The sequence below is a fragment of the Antechinus flavipes genome, chromosome 3, assembly GCF_016432865.1.
Source record: "Antechinus flavipes isolate AdamAnt ecotype Samford, QLD, Australia chromosome 3, AdamAnt_v2, whole genome shotgun sequence".
Classification (NCBI taxonomy): Eukaryota; Metazoa; Chordata; class Mammalia; order Dasyuromorphia; family Dasyuridae; genus Antechinus; species Antechinus flavipes.
Genome location: NC_067400.1, coordinates 541,909,143 through 541,935,470, shown reverse-complemented (window position 1 = coordinate 541,935,470; position 26,328 = coordinate 541,909,143). Strand labels below are relative to the sequence as shown.

Below are 26,328 nucleotides of genomic sequence, written 5' to 3'. Positions count from 1 at the left end.
CAGAAATATGTTTCTTCTTCCTATCAAAAACTAAACAAAAGATGGAAGCTTTCCAACCAGGAAAGCTAATGATAGCACAGATCAAAAGAGAGGAGTAAAAAAATCAGAAGAAAGATCAAGCCAGGGAAATCAATAGAAACTCTAGTTATCGAAAACTGGCAAAGTTGGGGATGGGATGAAAACCAACTGGAATTCCTATAAATGGACCTGAAGCCAACCAGTGTCTAAATCATAAGCCAGCATCAGCTTCAATAAGTGAGTACCTGAAGCCAGGTATAGTTTTGGCCTGCCAAGATAAGAAGAAGGGACAGAATCAATCATAATAGGTCATTGAATGAAAAGACAAGGCCCATCTGCTGACTTCTTAGAGCCAAACACAGTTTACCCATTCCATTAAAGTGCCAAAGAGATGTGTTTCAAACACAAAATCTCAATTCAAAATCTAAAATTTTGAAAAATATGAGTGAACAAAAGATAACAGTAAATCCCATGAAGAAATATTATAAGGTAAGAAAATCCTAAGACAAAATCTCAAAGAAGAAAGTGACTTCACTAAAACTATACCCTAAGAAAAAACCTGGCTGGCTATATGAACTATCAGAGTGAAAAATAAATATGAAGGAAGAGGTAAAAATGAAATAAGATAACAAAAACCAAAACAAATAAACAAAAATGAAATTAGAAATGAAATGAGAATTTAGGAAAAATTAAAGGGCAATTAATAGTGTTGTATAAATGATAAAAAACCCTACATATAGTAGACTCCATGAAAACTAGAATAGAACACTGAGAACTGAATGTCTCATAAGATGATGAGAAATACCAGAACAAAGTTAAAAGGGAGAAATATTATTTAGAGAAAAGTATTAGGTGGTTATTTTTTAATTTACCCGGAAAACAGATTAAAGAAAAATAATTTTAAAATTAACCAAAAACCATGACCAAAAAAATATATATACTTGGACACCATAGCTCAATAAATCATAAAGAAAAACTGCCTGGATCTATTAGAATCAAAGAAGAAAGTGAAATAGAAAGAATCTACCAATAATGACCAAAGAAGGAAACCCCAAGTGGAAAATATCCAGATATATCATAGATATTTAGAGATTGCTGGTATTGATTAGATTTTTCCTATTTCTTCTCCCTTTTCTTCTTTGTTAACATAGAGTTGGTAGGAAAGGGAGAAAACATAAAAGGTTTACAATAAAGAGAAATACAAAAAGAAAAATAAAATGATAGTAAATGTAATTGGGATGAAATCACCTGTATAATGGAGAAAGGCTGAAAAATGGAATATAGATTCTAATAATATGTTGTTTATAAGAAAAACCTAGAAAGATAGTCATATAGAGTTAATAGTGAAGACCTAGAATATAATTTATTATTCTTCAAGTGAATTTTTAAAAACAGGTATATTAATCATGATCTCTGACAAAGTTAACCAATACATATGGCTAAAATAAACAAGACATGAAGTTACATTATATTTATAGAGATAATATGTTATTATTTAATGGTGTAGCACCTAAATTCTAGTTGATCAAATTGTAGAGAGAAATAGACCATAAAATTGTAATACTTGCAAGATAACAAATACATTCATTAGTATATACAGTTTATAAAGAGAATAAATATAAAGTAGCTAAATACAAGATAGTCTAGGAGTGAGAACATCATCAAATGGAAAAATGAAGAAAAGCTTTATGTAAAAGATGGGCTTAGTTTATATCCTAAAGAAATATAGGCATCCTCAGGTGAAGATGAGGAGAAAGTAAATTCCAAAGATGGGAGATGACTAATTAAAAAAAAAAAAACATGATAGATGGTAAATGGAGAATAATCTCAATAACAGGAACAAAAAGGATAATTTTTCTGCAAAGTGAAGGGGTGGATGTTGTCCAGTGAAACTGGAAAAAGGATTTGGGATAATGTTGTCAAAGAGTTTTAAAAGCATAAATAATGAATTTATGTTTTATTTTAGAGGAAATGGAAAACTATATACATTTGAGTAGAAAAGTAATGTTATCAGATGTGGTGAAAGAAAGTCACTTTGTCATAATAGGTATCTGGCAATTACTAAATGAAAATAGAAAGAAGCATTTATATTTCTCAACTATGAATCATTTTTTTTAAATGTCTTTGTGGAATAGCTGGATGGCATAGTGGATAGAACACCAGCCCTGGAGTCTGGAGGATCTCTGAGTTCAAATTCAACCACAGACACTTAACACTTCAAGTGGCAAGTCACTTTACCTCAAATGCCTCCAGAAAAAATAATTGTCCTGTGCCAAAACAAAGAAGTTTTATCAATAAATGTAAAAAAAAAAAAGAAATAATAATAAATACATCCTTTACTGACCACATGTAATGTGAGTTATCAATGAAATATTCAAATTTAAGTATAGAGTAAATAATTTATTCCTAAAGAATTGGTGTATCAAAAAACATAAAAATAGACAATTTTATCTGAACATGTTAACAATGAGACAGCATATCAAAACTTTAGGAATTTAGCTAAAATAGTCCTTAAGGCAGGAGTTCTTAAGTTGGGTTCATAAATTCAAAGTGTTTGTGAACTTAGACGGAGGGGGGGAAATGCAAATCTTTATTTTCACTTAGCATTTTCTTCAATTATTAATGAAGATAAAGTAGGTTCAGTGCTTATCACAGTGCCTATTAGTAATTATTTAACAAATGGCAGTCGACTGACTGACAACTGAAAAGTTCATAGTCTTTACTAGATTGTTGAAGGGATCCAAGACACACAAAAAGTTTAAGAACTCCTGTGTTCAAGGAAAATTTATTATCTCCAAACACTTTTATTAACAAAAGAGGAAGAATAGATCAATATATTGGATACAAAACTTTTAAAAAATAAAAGTACCATCAATTAAACTCAATCAAAACAAAAATAAAAATTATAAAAACAAAGAAGTGATAGAATGTAAAACATATAGCTATTACATAGTTTAAAAAAAAATAAAACAAGTGATTAGCTTATCTAATAGAGAAAAAACAAATTGCCAACATCAAAAAAGTAGAAAAAATTCTCAACAATTGAAAAGATTCTTAGAAACTATTTTTGCCCAATGCCAGCAAAAATGAGGACAAATGAAATCAATAAGTATTTATAAAATAGAAAACATCCAGATTATCATAACAAAAAAAGCTTTTAAATAGTCCAATCTTAAAAACATAGGTTGTATAACACACAAATGAACTCCCAAAGAAAAAATACCACAAAAACTAGAAAGATTTATGAAAGAATTTTATTAAACATTTAAAAATTAACTTTAATACCAGTGTAATAACCTGACAATATACATTAATTAATTTATAGATTCCCTGCTTGGAAATCAAATTATCAAAGAGTTACTTTAGAGAATGAGGCAAAATTATAACAAAATTCATCTAAAGGAATAAAAGGTCAATAATTTCAAGAGAAATCATGAAAAAATTGGTAATGAAGATAATTTGGCAAATCTAATGATTTCAAAATATTATAAAGCACAAATCACCAAATCTAATTCATACTGGTTAAAAAATAGAAAAATTGATTAATGACATAGATTAGGTAAATGAATCAAATATAGTTGCATAGTGATTGAAAAGACCAATGATATCAATTATTATAATGAATTTCTCAAAAACTGCTGGGATAATTGAAAAGCAATCTAGAAGAAACTAGCTTTAGTTGAATATCTTATGACATATATCACAATAAATTCTAAATGGATACATAGCTCAAATTTAAAAATTCATAGTATTTAAAGAAAAGAAAAGAAAAAAAAATTTTACATCTATGGCTAGGCAGATAATTTTGACTAAAACATGGAATGGAAATGTTAATAATAAATATCTAATGGTATAAAATTGAAAAGTTTCTGTACAAGAAAAATAAATGCAGGTAGAATCAGATAAGAACCAATTAATTAAAGAAAAAAAATCTTTATAGCAAGTCCCTCTAATAAAAATCAAATATTTAAGATATATAATGAAATGATACAAATATATAAGAATTGATGAAACTATAAATATAATATACCACATTAATAACAAATGTAAAAATAAGCTTTTGACAAGATAAAAGAACTCTTTAATGTTTTTTAAAAGCATAGAAATAAATGAATTTTTTCCTTAATATATTAAATAGTATCTATCTAGAGAATCAAGAGTCAGCATTCTGTGTAGTGAAGATAAAGTAAAAGCCTTTCTTTTAAGATCAGGGGTAAAATAGGATATCCATTATCACCACTATTTTTTTGGCATGATGCTAGGAATGCCAGCAATAACAATAAGAAAAGAAAAAGTAATTGAAGCAATAAAGAACAGCAAAGAAGAAACAAAATTATTGTATTTTTCAAGTGACAAAATGGTCTATATAAACATTGCTAGCAAGTCAACTAAAAATTAATTAAAATAATCACTAACTTCAGCAAAGTAGCAGGATATAAAACAAACCCAAAGCAATCAACAGCCTTCCCATATATTATCAACAAAAGCTAACAGGAAGAGATAGAAAGAGAAATAATTGCAGAATATGTAAAAATTTATGATTCTACCTATCAAGATATATGCAGGGACTGTATGAATATAACTGCAAAAACCATTTTCCCAAAATAAAGAACTAATTATGTGGGTAAATATTAATTATTGATAATTTTCATGCCAATATAACAAAAATAACAATACTACACAATATAATTTACTTTATTCATTACTATTTTCAGTAAAGCTACAAAAATATTAAAATGAATAAAAATTAAAAGCCATAATAATAATAAAAACAACAACAATAAAATTAGTTTGCAGGAACTGAGAGTGGAAATCTTCAATGGAAATAATGAAAAAAAAGTAGAAAAAAATCAGATCTCAAACTATGCTATAAAATATTAATTATATAAATTAATTGATACTGACTAAAAATTAGAAAGTTAGAACATTGGAACATAGTTGCACAATATACAGAAGTTAATGAACTTAGTAAGCTAGGTTCAAAGATGTCATTTACTTGATTAAAGATACACTGACAAAAACTGGGGAAACTGGAAAGTAGTTATTAGGTTTGAACCAGGACTTCATACAATACACCATAACAAGGTGCAAACAGATACATGAACTAGAATTAGATATTAAAGGTCCTATCATACACAAATTAAAAGAATAAGGAAGAAAATACTTTTACAATTATGAATAGAGGAAGAATAATTGAATAGATAGAATTAGAGTTAGAGATAGACAATATAGACAATAAGGAAGACAATAGAAGATAATAAACATTAAAACTGGTTAAAACTTTTCAGGTCTCATTCTTATTATCTTTATCTCTTGGATTCAAATTTTCTCTTCACCTCTCCTGGAAACTTTCTCCTCAGGTTTGGCATCTATTACCTTGTACTGTCCTTTTATCTCTGATCACTCTCTCTTTCTCTTTCATTAGTTCCTTATCTTCATTCACCCCCTAACTCATTCTTTAGTCCACTACTTATTTTTCTCTGAGCCTTTTCATAGATTTTATCCCCTCCTATGAATTCAACAATAACATAAATACTGACCTTCCATAGTGCTTTGAAGCAGCTAGGTGGTGCAGTGGATGAAGTGGCGATCCTGGAGTCAGGAGGACTTGAGTTCAAATACAGCCTCAGACACTTACTGTATGCTCCTGGCCAAGTCACCTAACTCATTTTGCTTCAGTTTACTTATCTATTAAAAAAAAAAAAGAAGAAGAAGAAAATAGCAAATCAGCAAAAAAAAAAAAAAAGCAAAATAGTGTCACAAAGGGTCAGACATAATGACTTCATGACAATAACATGGTGTTCTAAGTTTTACAAAGTGCTCTATGTACATTATCTCTTTTGATCATATAGACTCTCCTTTTTCCTGTCTCACTCTCATCTCTACTTAGTCCTAACCGCTTAAAACATACTCATTAGACTTGGATATTTTAAAGTTTTTGGGGAAGGATGACTAACTGGTTTCCATGCTTCCTACTCTATCCTGACTCTCTTCTATCCTTTCTGACTGTTTCTTTTTTGATCTTGTACTCTGGTTTCTCTCCTTCCTTTCAACCCCTAAAAATTGGATCACCTTCCTAAACACCATTATTGATTTTTTAAAAATTTCTCTTATGAATGCAATCTACTCCCATACCTTCAAGTGCTATCTTTATAGGATGACAGTCAAATCTTTTATTTCTAGTCTCAATTAATCTCCTGAACTCTAAGTCTACATTTCTAGCTACCTATCTGGATGTCCTGTTTGTAGTCACCTCATGTTCTACCTGTACAAAATGGACTCTCAACCCCTAAAACATATTCCTTCTCCCGCTTCCTATTTCAGTTGCTGAAAACAACTTCCTTCCAATCTCCCAGAATCAAAGTCTGGGCATCATTTTTGACTCTTTCCAACTGCTTCACTCTGCAAAAACAGTCAACTGCCAAATGCTGTTCATTCTAATTCTGAAATAGCTTTCTCCTTTACATTCTTCTTTATATTTCTATTGCCACCATCCTACTTCATACTCTTATTTCCTCTCATTTGGACTGACAGTTCTCTACTTTTCAATCTATTTTTCATACCACTTCTAAAGTCATTTTCCTATGATAAATGTTGGAGAAGATGTGGGAAAACTGGGACACTAATGCATTATTGGTGGAGTTGTGAATGGATCCAACGAGAGCAATTTGGAATTATGTCCAAAGAGCAATCAAATTGTACATACCTTTTGATCCAGCAATACCATTACTTGGTCTATATCCCAAAGAGAAAATAAAAAAGAAGAAAAGGCATACATGTACAAATATATTTATAATGGTAAAGAAATGGAAACTGAAGGAATGCCATCAATTGGGGGTAGCTGAAAAAGCTGTGATATATGGATCTAATAAAATACTGGAAAAAAATGAAAAGCAGGATGATTTCAGAAAAACCTGCAAAGACTTATATGACTGATTCTGAGTGAAGTGAGAAAATCAGAACACTATACACAGTAACAGCAATATTTGATCAACTATGATAGACTTAGCTCTTTTCAATAATACAATGAAGTCAATTCCAAAAGATTCACTATGGAAAATTTATCCACATTCAGAGAAAAATTTATGAAGTCTGAACACAGATTGAAGCATACTATTTCCACTTTTTGTGGGTGATTGTTTCCTTTTATTCTGATTCTTTTTTCACAACATAACTAATGTGGAAATATGTTTAATAAAATTGCACATTCATAACTTAACATCAGATTGCTTACTGTTCTGAGGAGGGGAGAGGGAAGGAAGGGAGAAAAAAATTTAGAGTTAAAAAATTTAAAATCAATACTGAAAACTATCTTTACATGTAATTGGAGGGAAAAAAAACACTATTGAAAACAAAACCAAGCAAAACAAAGTCATTTTCCCGACATATAGTCTGATCATGTTGCTTTTCTTAGCTCCTCAATAGTTATGGAAAAAACTTCAAACTCATTTGTATGTTATTTGAAGTCTTCCACGATCTCACTACAACTTATATTTTTCAGTCTAATTCCATATTTTTCTTCTTTATAAACTATATGTTCTAGAATGAAGAAAAAAGACTACTATCTACTCTCTGATCTTACTCTCATCTTCTACTACTTTTGTGCAGATTCCTCCCATGTCTGAAGCAAACTTCTCTTCTCTAGTTGTTGAAATTCTTCTTTCCCTTCAGAATAGAATCAAGGGACTACTCTAATCAGACAATCAAGCACTTTTTAAATGCCTACAATCTGCCAGCTCTGCTTTAGAGGCTGAGATGATCCAAGTCAGGGCTGTATTTTACATATTTAAATAGTTGCTTGTTAGTTGGTTGGTTTCTGGTTAATTGGGTTATTTGTCTCATTAACAATGTACCAGAAGTATAATTTAGGTTATTTAAAAGCACATAACTCTTAATGCACTACCTACCCAATAGCAAACTATTTTTTTATGAAAACTGCAATTGTGGAAACTTTTTTAATATTCCTTTTAAAATTTGGTATTGCTTTTGAATGAAAGAAAGGAAGAGAAACAAGCATTTATTCAGTGTCTGCTATATTCCAGGCACTGTGCTAAGCACTTTGCAGATATTATCTCAGAAGGTGCTATTATTAACTCCATTTTATCCATATTAGAAGAAATTGAGGTAGACAGAAAGTAAATGGCCTGCTTAAGTGTCTGAGGCTGGATTTGAATTCATTTTTTCATGTCTCCAGGCAGGGCCAGCACACTATCCACTGTGTCATCTTGATATACCTGTACCAATGCTGGCATACAACATAAATACTGAGAAGTAGTTCAGTATAATGGAAAGGGCACTGAATTAAGTTATGAGCTCTGGGTTTAAATCCTGTCTGTGACACTTTCTACCTATAAAATTAAGTGCCTGAAGAAATGGAACAGTAGATGTTTGGAGATAAGATACAAAAATTTTGTTAATTTATTATCTTTAGAAATGCTTTGGTATCCCAGAACAATACAAATCATGAATAAAACAAATATGCATAATTATGCCTTCAAGTATCTGCAGTGTAAAAGCTTTGATAACTAGGGTCAAATGAGTCAATCTGCAAGCATTCCCTTTAGTCTTCTTATTATCTAGATTAATCATAATTCATTTTTTTCCATGAGTTCTTCACTCATATCTGTACCATAGTCCTTCCCCCCAGTCCTTAGAGTAATCCTGTGAGCCTATTTTTTAGGAACAAAATGAGAATATATTTTAAAATCTATTTTTAAAGACAGTGGTCAGTCCCCAAGCATTTATTAAGCATTTACTGTGTGCCAGGCATTGTGCTAAGAACAAGGGGTACAAAAAAAGGGTGAAAATATCCCCTGCTTTATTGTGCTAATGTGCAAAATAATAAGTAAAATTAAAATAATTACATATGTAAAAATATAGAGAGACTATATCAAAAGTAATTTCAGAAGGAGGACCCACACTTAACACCATATACCAAGATAAGATCAAAATGGGTCCATGACCTAGGCATAAAGAACGAGATTATAAATAAATTAGAGGAACATAGGATAGTTTATCTCTCAGACTTGTGGAGGAGAAAGAAATTTGTGACCAAAGATGAACTAGAGACCATTACTGATCACAAAATAGAAAATTTTGATTATATCAAATTAAAAAGCCTTTGTACAAACAGAATGAATACAAACAAGATTAGTAGGGAAGCAACAAACTGGGAAAACATCTTTACAATTAAAGGTTCTGATAAAGGCCTCATTTCCAAAATATATAGAGAACTGACTCAAATTTATAAAAAATCAAGCCATTCTCCAATTGATAAATGGTCAAAGGATATGAACAGACAATTTTCAGATGAAGAAAATGAAACTATTACCACTCACATGAAAGAGTGTTCCAAATCACTATTGATCAGAGAAATGCAAATTAAGACAACTCTGAGATACCACTACACACCTGTCAGATTGGCTAAGATGACAGGAAAAAATAATGATGAATGTTGGAGGGGATGCGGGAAAACGGGGACACTGATGCATTATTGGTGGAGTTGTGAACGAATCCAACCATTCTGGAGAGCAATCTGGAATTATGCCCAAAAAGTTATCAAACTGTGCATACCCTTTGATCCAGCAATGTTTCTATTGGGCTTATACCCCAAAGAGATACTAAAAAAGGGAAAGGGACCTGTATGTGCCAAAATGTTTGTAGCAGCCCTGTTTGTAGTGGCTAGAAACTGGAAAATGAATGGATGCCCATCAATTGGAGAATGGCTGGGTAAATTGTGGTATATGAATGCTATGGAATATTATTGCTCTGTAAGGAATGACCAGCAAGATGAATACAGAGAGGCTTGGAGAGACCTACATGGACTGATGCTAAGTGAGATGAGCAGAACCAGGAGATCATTATACACTTCGACAACGATATTGTATGAGGATGTATTCTGATGGAAGTGGATTTCTATGACAAAGAGACCCAATTGAGTTTCAATGGATAAATGATGGACAGAAACAGCTACACCCAAAGAAGGAACACTGGGAAACGAATGTGAACTATTTGCATTTTTTATTTTCTTCCCGAGTTATTTTTACCTTCTGAATCCAATTCTCCCTGTGCAACAGGAGAACTGTTCGGTTCTGCAAATATGTATTGTATCTAGGATATACTGCAACATATTTAACATATATAGGATTGCTTGCCATCTTGGGGGGGGGGTGAAGGAAGGGAGGGGAAAAAAATGAAACATAAGCGAGTGCAAGGGATAATGTTGTAAAAAATTACCCTGGCATGGATTCTGTCAATACAAAGTTATTATTAAATAAAATTAAATTAAAATTTAAAAAAAGAAGAAGGAGGAGGAGGAAGGCCCAAGTGGGAAGTAAGGGAAGAGACCAGGAAAGGCTTCCTACAGAAGGCAAGATTTAAATTGAGACTTGAGAGAAGCCAGGAAGCAAATGGAGGAAGGCAGAGAAAACTTATGGGGACGATGGATGCCACACATAGGGAACAGCCAGCCACTGCAAAGATACAGAGTTGGGAGAGATGACATGTTCAAAGAATACTAAGTGAGCTACTGCTGACAGATTACAGAATATGTTAAGGAGAGTGAAATTTTATACTGGAAAGATAGGTTGGGACCAGATTCTAAAGAGCTTTAAAAGTCAATGCAGGGACTTAATTATTCTTTGAGCTAACAGGAAACCAGTGGATTTTATTGAATAGTGGAGTGACATGGTCAGATCTGTGCTTTAGGAAAATGGCTTTGGAAGCTAAATAGAGAATGGGATGAAGAGGGGAGAGACTTGAGCAGGCAAATCCATGAGCTGGTTATTGTCAGAGTTCAGGTGGTGAGAGTCTACACCAGACCACCATTAGGGTCAGAGGATAACAGAGGGCATATTAGAGAAAGATGTTATGATTGGACTTAACAACTGATTGACTATGGCAGAAATGAAAAAGAGAGAGAGTAAGGGAGAGTTGAGGATAACACTAGATTGCAAGCCTAGGTGACTGGGAGGATGATGGTACCCTCAGCAGTAGTAATACTCTATACTTCTCCACTGCCCAAAGGATGACCTTCAGCTTTAGCTCTTAGAGACTGTGTCATTCCATGATTTGAAGCCATGATGCATCATTTTCCCTCAGTATTCTTTCACTTTGTGTTATACAAAATGTCAGTCTCCAGAGCTTCCCATTCCTTCTAGGTTGACTCATTCTGTACAAATTTATTCAATGGGATCTTTTCTAAAATCTGTTTTCTTCAATCTCACATCATGTCTAGCTTTTCTCTTATGTTCTTTTCACAGACATAAATTCTAGGATGGAATTGTTACCTTTTCCAAAGAGATCCAGCATTTCCACTCTAGCAATCAGATCTAAAATAAAATCTTTCCTTCTTTTGCAGGATGAAACTAAACCAGACCAAGAAATTATTCGCTGTTCTGTTCTTGGCAAAAGACAATTGATAGGGTAGTAGTATAGTATAGTAGTATAATCAAACTTTTCTACTAATCTATCATGCTTTCACATCAGGCTTGTGATCTTGTGAAGTTTACCAATTTCTTCATCTATTTTCTATTTCTGTCCAGATAGTCTGTAGCGTAATCTGATGAGAATATCATTCTCATTTGCGCTTCCATTGATTTTCACCCATAATTTAATCTTACCCTGGATTTCTTCACATGAAAATATATTCTTATGATCAGTAGGATAGTTGTAGAGAGACCTGGGGAGACTTACATGAACGATGCTAAGTGAAATGATCAGAACCAGGAGATCATTATACATGGCAACAAGAAGACTATATGATGATCCATTCTGACAGATGTGGCTCTTTCCAACAATGAGATGATTCAGATCAGTTCCAATAATCTTGTGATAAAGAGAGTCATCTAAACCCAGGAGTGTGAGAACTGAGTGTGGACCACAACACAGCATTTTCACTCTTTTTGTTGTTGTTTACTTGAATTTTGTTTTCTTTCTCAATTTCTTTTTCCCTTCTTGATCTGATTTTTCTTGTGCAGCAAGATAATTGTATAATATGTAAACATATATTAAATTTAACATATTTTAACATATGTAACATATATTGAATTACCTACCATCTAGGAAAGGGGGTTGGGGGAAGGAGAGGAAAAATTGGAACACAAGATTTTGCAAGAATCAATGTTGAAAAATTACTCATGCATGTTTTGTAAATAAAAAGTTTTAATAAAAAAAAGAATATATTCTTAAGCAACATGTTACTTATAGCCCTACCATTTTTTAAACTTATCTTGTTCCTTTTAGAAAAGGTATAAGCATCCAGATCCTTATTTTTTTCATAGTCTTGAGTATCATCTAAATGTTAGTGATATTTATGGCATTAAATGTAGTTAGAATCTTGTGCATTTATGATTAGATATTGAGATCATCTGTTTTGTTGTTGGCAACAAATCCTAGATTGTTTTCTCCTTTTGAATGTCTGGGTGTCCCTTGTTATTCTTCTTCCTACCTCGGAGCTCTTTTCTTTGGTATTTAGTTTGGTGGATATATGTAGGCAGTGAACCAGCCCTGATTAACTAGGACATTTTGACATTTCATAGTCAATCAGTCAATTAACATTCATTAAGCACCTACTGTTTGGGGGAGAAGGGCAGTGAGATGGCATAGGGGATAGAATACTGAGCTTGGAATCAAGAAGACTCATCCTCCTGAGTTCAAATGCAGGCTGTGTTACCATGGGCAGAACACTTAAAACCTTTTTTTTTTTTTTTTTTTTTTTTTTTGCCTCAGTTCCTTATTTGTAAAATGGCCTAGAGAAGAAGGTGACAAACCACTCTGCCAAGAAAATCCCTGACAAATGGAGTCAGGCAGAGCTGTGTCCAACTAAAAATAACACAACAACAGCAACATTTGCTATGTCTTATATTGAAAGACAATATATAAAGGGATATAAAGAAAGGCAAAAGACAGTTCCCATCCTCAAAGAGTTTATATTCTAATAGTCCTCTGCTATTTCTCTGCTGTAAGAAGCTATGGGACAATTTTCCCCAAAAATTACTCCACCCACTCCATAAGTCCTTATTCCCATGGGAATTTAAAGGAACTCTAGGGAAAGAGTAATGTGTAACTGGACTTTCTATTTCTCTAAAGGCACTTATATATGGTGGTCTCATACTGACTAGTTTCTTTTCTTTTTTTAATGATCAAGAATAGAATTTAATAGAAAAAATGGAAGGATAGTAATCATTGATTGAACTGCTCAATCTACTAGGCCAAATTGCTTTTTGTTTACACACTATAATTTTTGTTTGTTCTTTTGAAGAAGGAACTTTGATAATTATATAGAGCATAATGAGGTATGACCCATCACGATGACATCTGATATGCACAAAACAGAGAAAGTTTCCAAATAACATGGTATCAATGGGAACATTCTTATAAAAAGTTGACACAGGTAATTTGGAAAGCTTTTTAATTTCCCAAAGACTGCATTCTTCCAACACAGATATTTTACAGATACTAACAATACTAATCTTTCTTGTCTTCTTTGCTTAAAAGTCAACTACTTCACTTTATTCTATTTTCTATTTTGCAAATTCAGCCCAGTGACCCTAGCATGGAATCATCTTCTAGTACAAAGTGTGCCAGTGCGATTACAAATATATTTTGTGATATCTTGTTCTTGGTATTGGAGTCTTTTAAAAAGATCCCTTCCTATATTATTTTAGGAGTATGGATATATATGCTTTTTATTTTCAGAGAGACCAAAGTATAGGTATGAAGGTAGTATAGGTTTATGAACTCTGTAGAGGGGTGGGCATTAGAAACATCAATGTACACATCATTCTCTAGAATGAAGTCTAGGTCTTGTCTGTAAAAGATGAAAGTAGCCTTTCTTTTTAGACAGGGAGGAATTAAACTTGCTTGACTCCCAAGCAGGAAGAGAAAGCTAGAGGAACCCTGAGCAAAAAAAAAAAAAAAAAATCTGGACCAGTGGTTCTCAAAGTGTGGTCCCCTAGGAGTCTCCAAGAGCCTTTCATGGGTCAAAACAATTTTTATAATAAAGCTAAGATATTGTTTGTCTATTAAAATACTCTTCCCCTTTCCAGCTGCATATCTGTGTGAGGCCAAATTTTCTTAACATACTTCAACTAGAACAACATATAGCAATAGATTGAATGTAAAAGCAGGTAGGAGAATCTAATTGTCTTCTATTAAACCAGACATTAAAAAGATTTGCAAAAATATGCAAAATAATGCTATTATTCTTTTTTGTTTTGGAAAATAATTATTTTTCATTAGAAGTGTTATTTATATTACATATAATGGGTTTATTACTGTAATTTTAAGAAAACTCATAGGTATTGTACAATCTTGTTTTAAATGTCAAATATTGTAAATATCAATAGATAAAATTCGCAATAAACAAAAGTTCTTTGGGGGTCCACAATTTTTAAGGATGTTTAGGAGGCCTGAAACCAAAAAGTGCTGTCATCTAGCAGGAATCATTTAATCCTCACAATAATTCTGAGAATTAGATGTTTTTTATTATTCCCATTTTGTAGTTGAGGAAACTGAGTCAAATGGAAGTTGAGCAACTTGCTCAGAGTCACACAGCTAGCTAGTGTCTGAGGTCAGATTTCCACTCATATTTTCCTGATTCCAGACCCAACACTATTATCTACAGTACCGCTTAATTGCTTCAAAGACCTTCAAGATTCTTCCCAGCTCTACATCTATAATGATTCCCTTCTTCCTACTTGTTCAGCTCTCCAGTCTACTCTTCCTGCTTGCTAGTAAACATCAGCTCCTTCCCCATAGCCCCAAGGGAAGGCTATATGAGGATATCTATTCACAGAACCTCAAAGCAGGAAAGGCAGTTCAGCTGTCATCTTGTCTAACTTGTAAATTGGCCAAGAATCTCCTCTCTACATCATGCAGAACAAGGGGTCATTCAGCCTCTGCTTGAGACCTGAAGGACAGCTCTAATTGTTAAGAAGGTTTTGCTTACTTCTAACAAGTCTAATCCCTTTTCCGCATGACAGGTGGTCAAAGATGATTTTTAAGGAGTTATCTATACTCAATGCCTTCACTTCCTCACTGTCAACCCTTTCCTTAATTCTTTGCAAAACTATTCATTGCTTCTTTAATGCCTACTGACTGATTTGGATTTCTTTTGCCTATATTTTTTTGACTAGGTAAAAGAGACCATTCTCTGTCTCATTTCTTATCTAGCTTTAATCAGTGTTTGGATGCTGCCTCAGTTGCCTGAGACTTATTAAAAGATCTTAGTTTAAAAGGGCCAAAGTCTCCCTACTGCCTCCAGAGCCAGGCATTCTGATGTGTATCTGTCCACTGGACCTAGATGGCTCCAAAGGATAAAGTAAGGCTGGTGACTTTGCACAGTCCTCCATCACTTAGATTCAATTCACTTGTAGGTCAAAACACCACCTTTTTGATGTCATTGGTCCTCTTCAAGAATGAAGGACAAACAGTGATGCTCTCAACAATTTGCTACCCTATCTGCCCCCTTCTCCTGTCCTCTCCAAGTGACAGGGGTCCCTAGTTCAGTTTTAGCAAGTGAGCTATCCTGTTCTCATCTGCTCATCCTTGTCATTCCAGTCCTGGATTCCCTGTCTTGGCTATAGAGCAACTGAGCATCCAACCATGGACCCACACCCAGACACATGACAGGACCCAGATAAGCCACACAAACTCCTGACTGGCTTTCCCCGAAGGTCAGCAGCCAGGGACATACAAAAATAGCCCAGAGGGAAGTGGGAGGGAGCAGCAAACCACCCATCATGGAGGAACTGCTACTAAGCTCCCTTATCTGGTCATTCTCTCCCTTTTACAAAGAGTACATGGTCAAAGAGTACATAGAGCACCAGGCTAACAGCTGAGTATATCTGAATTCAAATCTAGCTTCAGACACTTATTAGCTGTGACCCTGGGCAAGTCAAACTCTTTCAAGCTCTTTACTCATCTGTAAAATGGGAATATTAATAGAATCAAACTTACAGGGTTGTTGTGATATTAAAATGAGAACATGTAAATGCTTTGCAAACTTTAAATGTTCTTACTAGTGTGAATCTTACTATCTTATCCTGGCTCACACATAATAGAGACTCTGCTAAAAACCTTTTTTTTTTTCTTGGAATGTATGAGGAAACACCCTAAAGATAATTTCTGGCATTCAGCTTCCTTTACCCTGGCACAGGTTCCCTGCTAACATTGCCTTTCCTGCTTTTTCTCACACCCCATGCTATGGCCAATCTGTACTCTTCTCCATTTCTCTTACACCCTACCCACCTATCCATATACCTTCATGTCTGTCTGTCTTTGCTTATGCTGTTCCATATATATATCTGGACTGCTTATATCCTTTTTAAAGAAACATTAATTCCTTTTATTTTTCACATCTCAGTAATTTCTTGAAAGGCATTCTGTTTTTTTCCCTTTGGAATCTTCTAATCTAACAAATGAAAAGTTAAGCAAAAACTATAAACATAGACTCTCTGAGTGTTTGCAACATTGTTCTCTATCTCTCTGTTAGAAGAGAAATATTTACAATGTACAAAATAAATATAATGTATTTGCATGTCTTGGCAGCTAGGTGGATAGAGTGCTGAGCCTGGAGTTAAGATTCATCATCCTAAATTCAAATCTAACCTTAGACACAGAAAAGCACTTAACCCTGATTGCCTCCATTTCCTCATCTATAAAATGGGCCAGAAAAGAGGACACACCACTCCAGTATCTTAGCCAAGAAAACCCTAAGTAGAATCACAAAGAGTTACACACAACTAAAAAACTACTGAACAACATTTACATATCTTAGTTTACTTCATTATATTAGTTAAAGAAATCAATCTAACATTTACAATGACTAATTTAAGTTTTCATAGCTATTCTCTTATGTCATATCCATCCAATTCAGTGTTCCAGTTACTAGACCAGGGAAGACCACATGATGGAGGCTGAATACCTGGTGACTCCCATGGACTGCCATGTAGTTTCTCACCCCACTGGTCCTACTTTTTCAAGATTATATAAGGGTCAGACCTGGACACATAAGTTATGATTTTAGGGCCACCAAAAAGCCAACTTACTAAAAAATACACAATGTATCTAGGAGTATGCTGGAAAATATTTAACCATGAACTCAAAAAAAACTCTCATTACACACTTTTAAGTTTAATCTACATTACTAATACTTTCCCCAACTGAAAATTTAATAATTAGCTCTCATAGTATATACCAGCTGCCTGCAATACACCCACAAATATGCCTGCCCATTCCATCCTTACTCAGACTGCCTCAATCTCTGAAATTCCCATCATTAGAGCATCCTTTGGAAAGGCAATAATTAGTGTACTCTCTTATTAAGATGCAAATATATTATCTAGGAGGGAAACTCATTAGTTTCTTAACACTGATACTTCAGGATAGATTCATTTATAAGTTAGAAAATCTAAGTGAAAGATTCTGAGGAGACAGAGATCAGTTGAATTTTTACAGGCAGAAATCATGTGTCATAAGAAAAGTGCAGAGCATGAGGTATCACTTAGGATGCATGTGTTTAAGGGGAACACACATTTGAAGAGCTCTGAGGTCAAAAACTTTTTTAAAAAAAGTCTACTCACCATTTGCCCACTCCATCACTCAATACCATCCCCCACCAATATGGTGACTCCATTAAAGTGGTTTGTATCTTCATATTCCTCAAGAGTGACTAGGAATTGGAAAAGATGAGCTCTGAGGTTCTGTCCAATTTTGTGCTACTGTAGGATCCTCTCTGAGTTAGTCTCTCAGTATACTTGTGGAAAGGGTCCCAGAGAATAGCTGACATATCAAACTCTATGGAACTCTGAGTGTGATTATTCCTCCTCACAAGTCCCCATCTGTGTGCTTCTAATTAACAACTGCCAGTAGACACAGTTAGCTCTTAATAAAGTATTTATTGAAATGGCATAATAACAATAGTTATAAAACATTCCTCCTATGAACCTGAGACATACACACTCTCAAAAATGGGTACCATTAAGGTAATGAGAATGGGAACAAAATTAAATTACAATAGAAATGAAAAAAAGATTTGGAAAATTGGGGAGTGGGGCATGGAGGGAGAAAAATATCTATGAGAAGGGGAAAATAGTGTAAGTTTAGAAAAATTTCCCTATTAGATCTAAAAAGCAAAGGCTTATAGGGAAGAGAAAAACATTCAAGAAAGAGTTGGAGAAGTGGGTGACAAAGATCTGTCCCAACATATTTTGAGCAGCCTTTTTATTTAAATGATCTTAAGGAAACATGTATGGTAAAGACAATTCAAAATAGGCTCTTTCTTTGTAGAATCCTTAGTCTTATCTGGTTAGGTGAAACATCTCCATTGGGTCATAATTGTTTATCTATAAACATTTTACTTATTCTTGACTGCCAAAAGTCCCATTTCTTGAATCTGCTTCTTTCTAATGACTAGCTCTCAATATCTCTAAATGTAGTATATCTCTCTCTTCTCCAATAGATGTCATGTCTCCTACTGGTTCAACAGCTCTCCTTCAAAGTTCCATGTTAGGTATAAAAAAGAAGGAAGATAAAATTATCTGCTTCTCCCCTGTGCCATTTAGTATAGGAATAGAGGTCCTCTGTCTCTGGCTCCAAGGTTTGACTGCCCCAAGCTCCTTGGGGCTTAGTTATTTATCACTCCCAGAAGCATGGTTAATTTATTTTTTCAGTCAATAAAATTGTTCCCTGCTTGATTCAGTTTGAGAGGTATTTACACCTGATAATAGGATTAGTCAGAGACATCTTAAACACATTTTGTTTACACATAAAAGCCTCATCAAGTGTGACTATATCAGTTGAAGTGAGGGATGAGGAATCCACCTTCTTTATACTTCTGAGATGTAGTGAAAAGTTGTCTTACTTTCTGAGTATATGACAGCTACAGATCTTGCCTCTGACATTATCCATGTGACCTTGAAAAAGATCACTTAACTTCTCAGTTTCCTCATTTGTAATATTCGATGGTTGTATCTCTAAGGTCCCTTCCACTCTAAATTTGTGGTCATAAGATAGTATTGACAACATGTATTGTATCCTGTTATAAGTGGTACTTTTAAAAAGTTCTTAAAGGATTTTCAAGTTCAATATGAATATTTTATTAAGAGCCTATCATACTTCTGTACAGTGAAACCCTGTCATATCTTCTTGGGAAGGAGGTATTTACTGAAGCAGGAAAAAAAAAAGTCCAAATCCTAAAAAAGTGGACAGTTCTTCCATTTTGCACTAAAAAAAGTAAAATACACTCTTTAAATAAAGTGGAAATAGAAGATCTCTGGACAATTTTTTTTCTTCATTAAAAGTGCCCTATTTTTAAAATAGCACTTATCAGAATTTTGGAAAATTTTAGTCAATTATATCAGTTTTCTTTTCTTTTTTTTTTCTTCTCTGACTTCTCCACTATGCTCCTGAGTTGGGTACCTCTCCCTCCCCCTACCTTTTTAACTTCCTTTGTTTCCAGTCTGGGTTAGTTTGTCTCCCCTTAGACAGCCTGATGGTCCCCCAAGCCCAGGGGCTCATCAGATTTGTGCCAACTTTAGTATAGATATCTACTGTATCTTATCATCTTACTTCAGCTCAAAACCCTGAATTTAGAAAATCTATCATAATCTCAGCCACCCCAATAGCAGGTATTAAAGGTACTAAAGGACATGATTCTTTTACTTACTTTTACTATCTTTTAATTTGCTTTTGTGGGAAAAAAATGCACTGAAGTGGGAGGCAGGACACTAGGTTCTACTGTTTTACTCTTCCACTAACTTGTCACTCAATCGCTCTGGTCCTTGGTTTCTCTTTAAGATAAAGGAAATGGACAAAATGGTGCTTCAAGTTCCTTTCAGTTCTAACGGTCTAAAATCCCCATGTTCAAAGACCAGTGAGTAGAATCCTTGGCTTAGAAAGTCCTCCATCCCAAGGTCTCTACCTTGTCTGAATTTAAGGAAACTCAAAATCATAAAGAATCTACATCAGTAAAGAGAATTCTCATATTAGGGAGTTTCTAAGTGAACAAGATCATAGACCCATGTTTCATAGACATACAAACAATGATGAACACTGAACAATAATGCTAATCATAGATCTCTCCATGAGCCCATCTTAGGGATGGAGCCCATCAGATTAGCGTAAAATCTCCACATCCCCCTCTAGTCTAAACTTCATCAGCTCAGAGACTATTGACATCTTCCCTTCCTAACATTACACTCTAGCTCCAAGTTTTACTATCCACCCTATAGCTGAATTCTCGTATATGTACTTTCCTTCCCGATCCTGACCCTCACCAACTAGAATAAGGACCTTTTGAAAATAAAGAATGATTTGGGTTTGTTTTTTGTTTTGGGGGTTTTTGTTGTTTTGTTTTTATCCCCAATATTTGGCATAGTAAACAATAAATGTTATTTCATCCCATTCCCCTAAAGATTGGTAAAAGCCAAATTTAGAGGTAGAATATGAAGAGCAAGTAGTCTATATACAGATCAAAAGAGTATATCATTATTCCCCTGCCTTGTGGGAATTTCCATCATTGAGAGGACATGGGTGGAAAGGAGGTTATGGGCGCACACTTTTGGGCAACTCTTGGATAAATCAACATCTGAATGACAAATGTCAATATCCTCCCTTCAGCCTTTGGTGATCTCAAATAATTTTCTGGCATTAAAATGGTTTTTTTAAGATTAAAAAATAAATTTTAAAATTACTCTTGTTGCATTTACTTCACTATTCCCCCATGAGTCGTATCTGAGCCTACTTTGCCTGCTCCTAGACCCAATTCTGATTAGACCTTAACCAACAACTAAATCGAGTAAGTCAGCAAAAAGCACACATACATACAAGTTACAGAAAAAGGTAGCTTCTCCACAAAAGTCAAGTCTGAGATACAACTGAGAATCCTATTATAATGGCTTCCTATTATTAGAGAACAGTCAAAGGCCTTAACCCAGCACTTGTGGCTTTCTTCGAGTTTACTTTGTCCAGTTATACTTCCAAGCACTTCCCCTCGTGGACTCTCTACTTCACCAAACTCTGATTACTCATTGTTCCCTAAATATATCCCACAATTTCCTGCCTGCTGTCCTTGCTCATCTTCTTATTTCTGGAATCCTCTTGCCTCTTTGTTTATTGCTATCCAGCTACAAAGCTCTGTTTAAACTGCACCTTCCCAACTAGCATTCCCTGATTCCTCTAGCTGAAAGTGATTGCTCTTGCATCTGATTTCATATCACCTTCAATTAATTATGCACTTAAATCTTCTTATTTGTATTTTTATTATATGGTCTTTACTTGGCATTGCTAGGGTGGAAGCTCTTTGAGAACAGGGACAAGGTCTTTATAAATTGCATGGAGGAGATATTAAATGAATACATGAATGTGGTAGATATCAAAGCAATTACATTTCTGGATTTCATGGAGATAAATCAGGCTCCCTTCAAAGACAAAATCTGAAGATTGTATTCAGTTCTGGATATCACAGTTCTGGAGAGATACTGATAAACTGAAGAGTGTCCAGAATTGAACAGTCAGAATAGTGAAGAGTAATAAGCCTGCATCATATGTCTTTTAGATTATAAACTCTTTGAGAGTAGGGACTGCTTTCTTTTTATTAATTGTATCCTCAACATTTAGCACAGTGCTTGGCATATGACAGGGATTTAATAAATGTTTATTGGATTTATTGAATTAGCTGCTAGGAACTGAGAACATTTAACCTGGGGAAGAAAACATAAAGGAGAGATAATAGTTGTTTGAAGGACTGTCATGTGAAAGGTGTATTAAAGTTATATTTGCCCACAAAAGGCAGAACCAGGAGTAATGGGTGGAAGTAGGAAAGAGGTAGACTTAGGCTAGATGTTAGGAAGAACTGCTTAACAATTAGGACTTTCTCCAGATTTGACCACCATACTTTGGCTGTCTGCAACCCTTTGACCTTTCTTTCCCCAGTGGTGAATTTCTCCTAGAACCTCCATTTTGAGGAGAGGCCCATGGACCAGACAAGTTTCACTCTTTAGTTTTGGCCATCAGGCTTCCCCATGCAGGGACTTCCTCTATTTCAGCTCCCTTTCACTATTTTGTCTTCCAATAGAATATAAGGGCAGCATCACTTAGGGGGTAGCTGAAAAATTGTGGCATATGAATGTGATGGAATTCTATTGTTCTATAAGAAATTAGGAGCAGACAAATTTCAGAAAAACCTGGAAAGGCTTATATAAACTGATGCAAAGTGAAGTGAGCAGAATCAAGAGAATATTCTACATAGTGACAGCAAATGATCAACTTGGACAGACTTGGTACTTCTCAGCAATATAATGATCCAAAACAAATTGAAATGACTCATGATAGAAAATACTATCCACATCCAAAAAAAGAACTATGGAGTCTGAATGCAAGTTGAAGCATACTATTTTTACTTTTTTTTGTTTGTTTTTCCTTCCTCGTGGTTTTCCCCTTTTGTTCTGATTTTTCTTTTACAAATGATTAAATTGGAAACGCATTTAATATGATCATACATATATAACCTATATTAGATCATTTGCCATCTTGACAAAAAGAGAAAGGGAAAGAGAAAAATTGGAAAGCAAAATCCTATAAAAGTTAATGTTGAAAACTATACACACACACACACACACACACACACACACACACACACACACACACACACATATGTATGTAATAAAAACAGATCTAAAAATTTACCCCCCAAATAATGTAAGAACAGGAATTAGCATTCTTATGACTTTTATTCTATATCCCCATTACCTCATACAGTGACTGGCACATAGCCAGTTTTGCAATGAGAACAATCTAATTGAGGAACAGGATATCTTATCTACCTCCTTTGTCATTAAAAGACTTCCGGAGGAGGCTGATGACTGTTTGTTTGTTATGTCATAGTGAGATCTAATTTTCATGTATGAGTGAGACTAGAGCTTCACTATGGGTGAGGCTGTTGACATTTCTTCTTTCTGTGAATATTTAAAAATATGTTGTTTACTTATATCACCATTCAAAACATTCTGAAGATATAACCTTTCTGATTTCAAAAAAAGAAGTAGAAATCTTACATTTAAGTTATTAATAAATTGTTTTCAGGCAAACTCCAATCTCAGATTAATATAGAAACTATCTGAAGGACTTTTCAACTCCTGATACCCCTTCTGTTGTGTTGGGAATTCAGAGTGCAGTGTCACGAACACTAGCTCTAAAGTCTGAGGACTTGAATTCAAATTCTGAGTCTGCTAAGGTTACCTTTATGACTTTAGACAAAATACTTAAATTTTCAAAACCTCAGTTGCTTCCTCTATAAAGGATGAGGACTGAACTATATATTCTCTAAGATCCTTTCCAGTACCAAATCCTATGAACTTGGGGAACTCCCTTTATCAAAGTCCCACTTTGAACATTTGCTTCAAATCACATATATGTGGCCAGCAGCCCCCAAACATTTACCTCCACACTGAAGGAGAAAATGAGTGAAGAGCAAAGGGAAAGAACATTATTTCTCTTTTTTTTTTCTTTTCTCTGCCTTTGCTTTGACAATCCCACTGATGGCATAGCACAGTGGGAAAAATGCTTTCTCTGGAGGACTGGACTGAAATCCAAGCTCTGCTACTTATTAGTTATGTGACTTTGAACAATTATTTAATTTCTCTAAACCTCAATTTCTTCATGTGCAAAATGAGGAGATTGAAATAGATGACCTTGAGGTCCCTTCCAGCTCTAAATCCACAATCTTTTGATCCAATGAATTAAATTTCAAAGTCACCAGTGTCTATTCTTCCAAATTTCTGATTGATTGATTGAATCAATTCTGAAATTAAATTCTGAAGGAAAAGAATAGACTGTGTTGTCTAAATATATATATATATATATATATATCGAGAGAGAGAGAGAGAGAGAGAGAGATCCTAATGAGGATGAGTGAAGAAAGGATTTTCAATACTAAAAAGCAGCTGAATTTTAGTATATTAAAATCACCAGCTTGATACCAGAGACCAGATGATGAAATATACTTACCCTCTCTCAATAGAGACATGAAGAACTGGGCACGCAGTGAAGTACTGAGGGCACTAAATTAGCGACTGCGTTGATGATTTCTTCTTAACTGGTTGTCTTTGTTGCAAGAGAGAGATCAGAGGAGGGACATATAAGGAAATTACTGTGATACAAAAGAACTGTATTAAAAAAAAAGCTTAAAAAGATAAAGGATTTTAGAATTGAAGTAGCTAGCAAAGCAAAGACCAAAATGAATTTTTTTTTTTTAACCTACTCATGACTTTCTTTCTCCAAGTGGCTTCCTTGTCAGTCTCCTGTTTTTTATCTGCTTACTCTTCACGTCTTGCAGCTTGTCTATGAAAAACAGAAGTGAAAGAAAGCCCACAAACTATTCATGTTTAATCCATGGTGTCAGCCAATCATAAGCAAGGAGGAGCCTCTTAATGGACAGTGGAACATCCTGGTTTTTAAACATACCATTATGGATTTGAGGATGCTTTTAGTCCTCCAGTGCAGTCTTTGTCCTTTTTTCAAAGTCAGGACTTCCCTACTGGGAACTCAGGGGAAGAGGAAAAAATGAACAAGACTGCAGGCAGACAGTAGGACTACTGTTTTTCTTGTTGAGAAAGAAATCACCAAAAAGACTCAATGAGTTCCAACAGAAGTTTGAGTAGCTTTGAACTTTCCCCAAAGGTTTCTGTCACTGTGAGTCTACTCTCCTTGCCACACCTCAAAAACATAAACGCTGGGAAACAAAATACTATAAAAGAATAGATTTTAAAATATCTTCCTGAAGTTGGAGGGACCAAATGGCAGAATCCATAAGATCTTTTTCTGCCTCCTCACTCAGGGGGCACTACAGCCAACACTTTTGATCCAATGAATTAAATTTCAAAGTCACCAATGCCTTTTCTTCCAAATTTCTAATTGATTGATTGATGTTTTTGAATTCTGAAGGAAATGAACAGACACTGCTAAGTATATATAAAAAAGTAAATCCTAATGAGGATGAATGAAGAAAGGATTTTCAGCAACACTAAAAGGCAATTGAATTTAAGTAAATTAAAATCACCAGTCTTGATAGCAGAAACCAGATGATGAAATAAATATACTGACTTTCTTTCAGTAGAGATATGAAAGACTGGGTATGCAGTGTAGCACTGAAGGCACTAAATTGGCCACTGCATTGGTTGTTTTTTCTTAACTGGTTATCTTGGTTTCAAAAGAGAGTTCAAAGGGGAGGGGGACATATCAGGAAATTACTATGATGTAATTCTTTGATACAAAGACCTACTCTGAAGTGGTGAGGGTCCATCTCATGATCAAAAAATTAGGGTGCAGACAGATTTCTTACCTCATAGACCTGGTCTCTGGAGCTCAGACTGAATCAAATTCACAAAGACTCCTTGCCCCAGATGTCTTGCACCAATTCTTTGAATGATAATAGTACAAGAGAAAATCAGCTCTTGAAGAGATTATATTAGGATGATAAAATACTTGTACAAGTGTAATGGGGTCTTTGGAACATGACCAATTCATCCAACATGGTGAGCCTTAAAGGAGCTTGCCTGAGCATTCCTATATCTGTTAAAGTGAGGGTACTCTTTATCCCTTATCACATGGGACCAGCCTCCTTTGATTGACTATCACTGAAACAGGTGGCATTTTTAAAACTAATGAAACTAAGGTGGTCATTCATTTTGCATTATACATTTCCTTTCAAGTTCTTTCCTGCTTCTTTCAGAGGTAAAGATTACAATTCATTAACAGTATGAACACTATAACATAGGGAAAAATACCTTCCCACTATGTCGTCTCCCCACCAAGATTCAGAAAAGTGATCTTGAGATCTCTGTTCTGCTTCATGTTTCCATCTCAGTATCCAGGGGTTTGGGCCATAGTGATCTTTGAACTGGGATTCAAGGTAGGAGATTTCAACTAATCAATCCAGCAAAGAAACCCAGAGGAACCAGGGTACCTGGGACTAAAGGAGTGGTTGGGGATCAAAACTGAATTGGGCTCTCTAGGGAATGAGCTTAACTATAAGCCTAATTCTCCTTCCTTTCCTAAAAATTGAAGTGGCCTGGGGGAAGGGAAGGAAAGGAGGGAGGAAATATTTTGCCTCCTACATTTTGGTGGGATTATTTTACATATTTGTGATTATACCGTTGAATAAATATTTTCTTGTAAAAGCAAAGCTGATTATTAATGGCTAACTGAAGAAGGAGAGCATCAAATCCCTACATACACACTTTCAATGGAGTTATAGGTTTTCGTGGAGAGCCCAGATACTCCCAACTCCCTTAAAAGTACCAGAGAACC

The 26,328-nt window shown here is 34.5% G+C and overlaps 1 protein-coding gene across 2 annotated transcripts in view; it reads right to left on the bottom strand.

The window, feature by feature from the left end:
- The window catches only part of CYSLTR2 (cysteinyl leukotriene receptor 2), a 44,014-nt gene extending 19,659 nt beyond the window's left edge, over positions 1-24,355 (bottom strand). Inside the window, exons 1-3 of one of the 2 annotated variants that reach the window (XM_051987344.1) lie at positions 24,281-24,355; positions 24,028-24,123; positions 5,559-5,706 (exon numbers count right to left, since the gene is read on the bottom strand). The gene's annotated coding sequence lies outside the window, so the exon portion shown is untranslated. The other variant, XM_051987345.1, reaches the window with a different exon arrangement.
- Positions 24,356-26,328: the final 1,973 nt, after the last annotated feature.